The sequence below is a fragment of the Amia ocellicauda genome (genome assembly GCF_036373705.1).
Source record: "Amia ocellicauda isolate fAmiCal2 chromosome 11 unlocalized genomic scaffold, fAmiCal2.hap1 SUPER_11_unloc_2, whole genome shotgun sequence".
NCBI classification, from domain to species: Eukaryota; Metazoa; Chordata; class Actinopteri; order Amiiformes; family Amiidae; genus Amia; species Amia ocellicauda.
The window spans coordinates 150,198-158,180 of record NW_027102660.1 but is presented as its reverse complement, the minus strand read 5'-3'; the positions used below and the strand labels follow the sequence as shown (position 1 = coordinate 158,180).

At 45.1% G+C, this 7,983-nt stretch overlaps 2 non-coding genes across 2 annotated transcripts; both read left to right on the top strand.

Moving 5' to 3' along the window:
- The first annotated feature begins 6,248 nt into the window (after window positions 1-6,248).
- Window positions 6,249-6,321, top strand: trnav-aac (transfer RNA valine (anticodon AAC)). The gene has a single exon. It is a non-coding gene; the product is annotated as a tRNA-Val (tRNA).
- Window positions 6,322-7,263: 942 nt separating this feature from the next.
- trnav-cac (transfer RNA valine (anticodon CAC)) lies at window positions 7,264-7,336 on the top strand. Its single transcript has one exon. It is a non-coding gene; the product is annotated as a tRNA-Val (tRNA).
- Window positions 7,337-7,983: the final 647 nt, after the last annotated feature.

The following is a 7,983-nucleotide window of genomic DNA, read 5'->3' as shown; positions in this document are numbered from 1 at the left end:
TGAGCTCTCTGGTGTTCATTTTAATAATAATCATACATAACGTTTCTCCTCTGATTCACCTCAATAATGTTGTCAAACACAGCATACACGACCATATTTACAGTGTGTGGTAGAGGCTGCTTGAAACGCATCTCCAAACGCATATTGCCCGTCTTCATCAGTGAAATATGTTGTCCACACTCTTCGTCAGGGGTCAGGTTTAAACCATACAGGGTGTAACCGCTGCAGTATTCCCGGCGATCGATCAGCAGAGTTTGATCCTTGAGATGGCGACCCGTAGCCAGTACTAGACTGTAATATTCACGAACCGCATTGCCGTTTTCAAAGTCAGGTTGAAAAGGTCTGGATGGAACCTGCACACCATCGACGTACAACGCTATAAATTCCGCGTTATAATGTTTAAAGTTAAAGGGGTTCTTGTTGTAAACCCCGGTAAATGCATCATTATCCACGAGACCTATAATAACCTGTTTTGGGAGCTGTCCTAGAAACAGATTTTCCTGGTTCATCACCCGTGTCCCTGCGGGGATACTGTGGACTTTCATATAGACTCTTTCGATCGGGTACTTGGCGTTTGCCGTCATTAACGCCTGCGCGTGTCCTAGTTTAACCGCCGGGGAGACGGACACTTTTTTCACAAACAGCGAGGCCGATAATATGGTCAGTTTATATTTTTCCGTATCAGGGGTCATCAGACAAAAAGCACTTTTACTACGGATCATTTTAATTTTAATGTCTACCCCGTTGAGCATGAGTTTTTCTTGGAAAAATATGTCTGCATGGATATGCCCCATTAGCTCAAAGGTCCTCCCTTCTGTTGAAGAGGCCGTTCTTTTTTGCAAACCCTTATTGAGTCCCTCTGGATCCTTGTCGTCCATAGCTTCCGGGATGTCTTTGAAGAGAAGGCCGGGGCTGAACTGTTTGCTTAGGGTCTCCTCACTATAATTAAGGATACACTCCATCATGGCTCTATAGGGGTAAGTATTGCTGCTTTGACTAATGAGCCGATCTCCCAGGGTCACATCCACCTGTGAAAACATGGTGGCCACCGGGTAATTGATTAATTGATGACCCCAGCGTTGGCCGTCTTCTCGATTGCATCGCCATCCTAATCAGTCACTTTACAGTTCATTAAAATAAATGTGTTTTTCAAATCAATATAATCCTCGCCATTGCCAGCTATAAAAAACTCCAGAGGGGCCGTGTCTGAAATTGCAGAAAGAGGGGGAATCTCTACATATATGATCTTATCTATACTCGTTTGAGTGTATGGAACTGTAAACAGATCCAGTTCTGATTTGACGCATTCTTCCGATAGACTGTGGACAAAAGACATGTTTAAAAGATGTATCCTGAGGCTCTATTTTTCTTTCTTTGAGACTTTCTTTTTGCAGGTTTTTTCTTGTGCTGCTTCCTTCTCCGAGTGTTTCCACGATATGTTGGAGAATGAGAGATTCTTCGTTTTTTGTTAGCCACGGATCTTCGTCGCCCTGGTGGACACATGCTGTTTCTTCTTTTACCCCCCCTCCTCGCCATTACCATGAGACCCGAACCCTCCTGATGCTCATGGCTAGCTGCCCGGTTCATAACATTGGTGAACACGTCACTAACAATATTTTTAGCCGCTGATTTCAAGTGGGGTCTGGCTATAGCAAAGCCTCTCTTAAGCAGGGGTACGGCCATTCTAAAGAGACCATGAAAGAGTCCTCCTAGACCGGCGCCATACATTGTGGGGGCTCCTACAAAACCGGGCAAGCCGTTCCCGGCTTGCATCTTGTAATAATCCACATAGGCGCTAGGATCTACATAACCCCTCGAGGTAGCCATTTTAATAATGTACAAACTGTTTCAGGGGTCGAAAATGTAGTTTGACAATAACTTAACTGAAGCGGAAGGGTACGTTGATTTTCTGATCCGATTTTACTTCGATCGTGATGTTGTCAAAGTGGGTCTTTGAGACTGGTATGTAGAGTGGCTTGTCATAAGTAATTGTGACCATGTCATTGCTTTTACCTTTAATAAGTACATTTCTCAAAAGGGGGACATAACTATTCCCGACCCTCTGGTGGGTTATGATATCCGTATACACATAAAGAGTGTAAAAGCCGCCCCACCACTTCTGAGAACCTGCTCTCTGTGTCAGAATAGAACCCTAATATACGCCCCAGTTGGCCGCTGGTTTGAATGCTAATACCTGGTTTTGACACCTTGTACACTCTTTTTTTAATAGGGTTGTAATATAGCTTGATGTTGGGGGTGCCTTCTGTGAACTGTTTATGCATCTCATCTAATATTTTATCCACATTGTCATAATAACCTCCTTGTATCGTGAATGTCCATTGATTTTAACATCATCAAAAATGGCGAAGGTGGCATCCTTATCTTGTAAAACAGCCCAAGTGTAAGGATACTGTATTTCCGCCAACCCCACTTCCCACGACCCCCTTAGATCTATAGATTTTCCAAATTGTACCGTGTAACTGGATATTTCATTTTTAGGGTATATATCGAGAGAGGCGTTACTGGGTAGAGTCACGTAGAAGGCTCCTGATTCCATCTTAAGTATCGAAAGTAATGCCCCCAACACACCCGCGGGCAAGTTGTTATAAGGATTGAATATCGCAAACCTGTTGTTCCGGGACCCAACTATTGAACTTTTCAGGCCATCCAAGCCATTTCACCAACACATATTTTTTCCGGTTCTGGGTTTTTTCAGCTAATATCTTTTCAACTCTGTATACACTGTCTTTACCCACAATATTTTTTTGTAACTCGGCTTCGTAAAACGTTCCTTCTATATCCTCCCCGTCATAGTCTTTTAACCGGTACACGGGGGGGTCTCTAGCCAACTGTTAGGTAACTGTAAAATATTCGTCAGAAAATGTTTGTTCATAACCTTTGGCAAAAGTACTCCTTAGCTTTGAAACGCGAACCACATCACCGATGTTGAACTTATAAGTAGTTTTTCCCTTCTTAATAAATGGTCCGTATAATTTTTTATAGACCTTAAAAGAATTACTTTGATCAACATCTATAGGCTTCATTTTAATACTGGTGTGATACCCTTGGTTGTAAGCATCGATAAAATCCTGAACTTTATCAAAATACTTGAACGTGTTGACCGCTGTAAAATATCTCCACATTTTGGTCTTTATGGTGTGGTTAAACCTCTCCACTACCGATGATTTAAGCTCATTACCGGTGGTGAAATGATGTATTTTGTGTCTCTTCAGTAGATTCTGAAATTCTCTGTTGAGAAACTCTTTTCCTTTATCAGTCTGCAGTTTTTTAGGACATCGACCCTGGGACAATATATCCTCAAAGGCCCTTGTCACCGCCCGACCTGTTTTATTATGTAGAATGCGAGCCCAGGCATATTTTGATTACACATCGATACACATCAACATCAATTTGTGACCATTGTTATGTTTTGATAAATTTGACATATCGACTAGATCCATTTGCCATTGTGAGTCTATGTCAGTTGCATATACGCGGTTTCTTTTAAAGTTAATCCTGAGAGGTTTATGAAAGGTATAGGCGTCTTGTTCCCGTAACCATTCTGAAACAACCACATCATTAACCTTCACTCCGGCCTCAGCGAGTCCTCTTTGAAAACCCTTCTTACCCGCCAAACCCCCGATCTTGGCTGGGTTGTAGTATAGTTCCTGCATTTGGGGAGCTTGCCGAGTCATTCTGTCAAATAACCACACAGACCCACACTATGCGCAAAGTTTTTATACAAGGTTTTTTATTCAACTTCAGGAGAGCAGATACCCCTTTTTAGACATTTGAGAAAAGTATAACATACACAACAATTTTTTCTACGGTCCAGACAAAAAGAAATCAGATGATTGGTTACTTGATCTATATCAACAAATATACCTGTTTCTTTATCTTGTAGGCACACACCTCAGTTACATATGTAAATAAAACAACAATATGACCTATTTTAAAAGTAAACAGAGGTGTATTAAACATGCTCAGTAAAAGGTCATACAGATGTTGATGAAATGGCCTAATATCATTCTTGGCCCCCTTGAGCCCTTCATCCAAGTGTTCGTACCCCCCGGTCTTTGTTACAGCAGCCATTAACTTTTCCAGGTTTGAAAGTTGATCCTCATCGATGGTTAAATCTGTAGAGATAAGGCTCGCGTTGCCTACTTTTCTGTCAAGCACATGGTGTAATAGCGCTCTCAGGTTAGCTGCAGAGTGTTGATGACAGAACCAGTTGCAGAAGCAGTCCAGAACATTCCCCATGTTCAAAGTCCCTTAGTTCAGGTCAGAGTCTGAATCAGTGGCGTAGATGTCGAATTCTTCGTCGCTGCCCCCAGCTTTAACTTCTTTACGGAAGAAATAAGCTTTTAGCTTGCCAGCGGTTTTTCTACTCGGCTCATCCAGGTCATTGAGCAGCTGCCCAAGTTTCTCTATTATAAACGGCTCCTTTTTCAGCTCCAGCAAAATCTCATCTATGATTTTCTGGACTTGTCCCACAGTGACATGTATGTGGGAGTAAGAGAGCGCCTTGATTAGTGCCGGTTTCAGCCACGGTTTGTTCAGTCTTCTGTAAAACACGTTGAAATAGAACAGGAAATAGTAACGGTCTGGTTCAAACAAACAACTGTGTCTCAACTGACTGGGGTGATTCACTTCACACCCCCGACAGACTTCTTTCAGAGCTCGGTCGATGAGAGCACTCAGAATATACACCAGGGTGCTTTTAACCACTCTGCTTACTTGGTCACATACCCCGGGCAAAAATCCTGCGTCTTCATCACGCCCCCGGGACAGTCCGATGCTCATTGGGTCGCCTGGTGGTTTGTGGGGTGTTTCTCCATCCATTGGACTGACCCCCTCCTGAGACACACAGACGGTAGACAGTTCGGCAAAATCGAGGCCCTCCATGAGCTCCAGAGGCTGGGGATCCCCGAGACTCATTTGGACATCCATCGCACCGCATGTTGTTTCGTCCTGAGGGACCGGGGTCTGAGGTCTTGGAGAGTAACCACAGTCAAAGGGTTCCAGAGTGTATACAAAATCTGGGGAATAGAACCAGGGGTGATCCCGGGTTTGAAGAGGCCTGTAGAGCCTGTCGACGTCCGCAGCTTTCGGGTAAGACATTCTCTTTAATTTTAAACCATGAATGAATTGTTGCACCTTTTATCCTATCTCTTCACTACGTCACGACACACCGCCCTCTTAGAAGAGAGTAGCCCCTGAGCCGTCAGACCCCCCTCCAAAACCCCACACGTCGTCTGTCGTAGTTCTGCAAGCTTTCCCATTCACACCTTTCAAAACCCTGAGTCGGAGACTCCATTTCGCATTCTCTTGGACCCTCTTGCAAGCCTTCTAGAGTCTTATCCACAAGCCCCAGATCTCTCCAGGCCATCACCTTCAACCAGTCCTCATAAGAGTATTCAATTACCGTCTCAAAAGGTTCCAACGTACCCTCCTTCTCTCCCAAAGCAAGAAGCTCCACTCCAACATAGCTGGGATCCCTTTTAAAGCGGTAACCCCGTCGAGCCCCCCAGAACAACACCCAGGAGCGTTCAATCTTCAAATTGGTGAGTACAGGAACCCTTGCCCGGGATTGTTTCTTGCGGGGTTTCATGTTGATGTCGCTGGACATGTTGAAGAAGCGGGATGTTTCAGAAGCTGAGAATTAAAGAGGTATTGCCTAATAGAAGCGCGGGTTCTTAAATAGAGAGGAGAGTTTCGGGGCGTTGCCTTCAGAGGGGTGGGGGTATTTATGGGTGGCCTTGTTGTTCAGGGTTTTATGGGTGCACACTTTCTGACGGATATGACGTAGGAATAATTAAGGAAATAACTCTACCTAAAATCACGCCCCCCAATTATGACGTAGGAATATTAATAAGCTTAGGGCATACGTCATAACAAAATAGGCCGCGCCCAAAAAACCCTACTATCTACTCTTATGTAGTTGAAGGCGCAGTATAGCTCTCATAGTCTGGTGGTGACGGAAGACCACCAGCCGTTTGAACAAGCCATTCAGCATCACCTTGTTGGGTTAAGTGCAGGCACTGTCAGAGCGCAGGGCGTCCTGCCTTTGAAAGAGTTTCCGAAGTGTCCTGATGTGCCCTTTAGCAATGCCAAACAGGTCTGTGAAAATGGCATCCTTTCGCGGCACTTCAGACGCCATCTCACAGTCTAGCCGACCTGAAACGCCTGAGCCCGTTTTACCAGCAGGCTCCAACGGTAACCGTTTGAAGCAAGAGGCGGCGTTGTCAGTTTCCGTAGTGTAGCGGTTATCACATTCGCCTAACGCGCGAAAGGTCCCCGGTTCGAGACCGGGCGGAAACAGCCTGCTTTGGGCCGGCCCTTTTCGTCCTGCTTGCCCTCGTGGTTCCCCGCAGGCGGTGGGTGGCTTTTCTTCATTGGAGTGCCCGAAATCGGTGCTCTCAGAGCGTCCGTCCGTCGACAGGTTGAAATTGTAAACGCTGGTGTAGCCACTTTTAATTAAAATCTGATGATGATGATGATGATGATGTTGTTGTTGTTGTTGTTCTTGTTGTTCTTGTTGTCGTCGTAGTCGCCGTCATTATTATTGTTAAAGTAAAGCAGTAGTTAGATTTGTTGCTACCGTAAGGTGTAGAAGGCACAATAGCTCTGATAGTCTGGTGGTGAAGGAAGACCACCAGACGTTTGAACAAGCCATTCAGCATCACCTTGTTGGGCTAAGTGCAGGCACTGTCAGAGCGCAGGGCGTCCTGCCTTTGAAAGAGTATCCTAAGTGTCCCGAAATCGGTGCACTCAGAGCGTCCGTCCGTCGACAGGTTGAAATTGTAAACGCTGGTGTAGCCACTTTTAATTAAAATATGATGATGATGATGATGATGTTGTTGTTCTTGTTCTTGTTGTTGTTGTTGTTCTTGTTTTTCTTGTTGTCGTCGTGGTCGCCGTCATTATTATTGTTAAAGTAAAGCAGTAGTTAGATTTGTTGCTACCGTAAGGTGTAGAAGGCACAATAGCTTTGTGATTGTCTGATGGTGGCACAAGACGAGCAGCAGCTGTTTGAACAAGCCATTGAGCATCACCTTGTTAGGGTAAGTGTAAGTCTTGTCATAGCTCAGGGCGTTCTTCCTTTGAAAGAGTTTCCAAAGTGTCCTGATGTGCCCTTTAGCAATGCAAAATAGGTCAGTGAAAATAGAAACCTTTATCTCACAGGCTGGCCCACGGGAAACCCCTGTGCGCGTTTTACCAGCCGGCTTCGATGGGAGCCATTTGAAACACCAGGACGGGTCGGTTTCCGTAGTGTAGTGGCTATCACGTTCGCCTCACACGCGAAAGGTCCCTGGTTCGAAACCGGGCGGAAACAACCCGCGGTGCACGCGTGCCAGTGCCGTGTTACCCGTCGCCATCTCTCTGCCCCAAGGCCGGCCGTCGTTTTCTCTTCCTCGGAGTGGCAAGAAATCCTGACCTTGAGAACAAACAATCGCAGAAGGGTAGCTTTGCGAGGCACTGGAACTGACACTTTTAAAATCGATACATGTTGTTGCTGTTACAATACGACCGTAGCAGGATCGGCGACATTGCTGTTACTCTTATGTAGTTGAAGGCGCAGTATAGCTCTGATAGTCTGGTGGTGACGGAAGACCACCAGCCGTTTGAACAAGCCATTCAGCATCACCTTGTAGGGCTAAACGCAGGCACTGTCAGAGCGCAGGTCGTCCTGCCTTTGAAAGAGTTTCCGAAGTGTCCCGAAATCGATGCACTCAGAGCGTCCGTCCGTCGACAGGTTGAAATTGTAAACGCTGGTGTAGCCACTTTTAATTAAAATCTGATGATGATGATGATGATGATGTTGTTGTTGTTGTTCTTGTTGTTGTTGTTCTTGTTGTCATCGTGGTCGCCGTCATTATTATTGTTAAAGTAAAGCAGTAGTTAGATTTGTTGCTACCGTAAGGTGTAGAAGACAACAGTTGGTATGGCGTGTGATATCAAAACATTCAGAATACTTTTAAC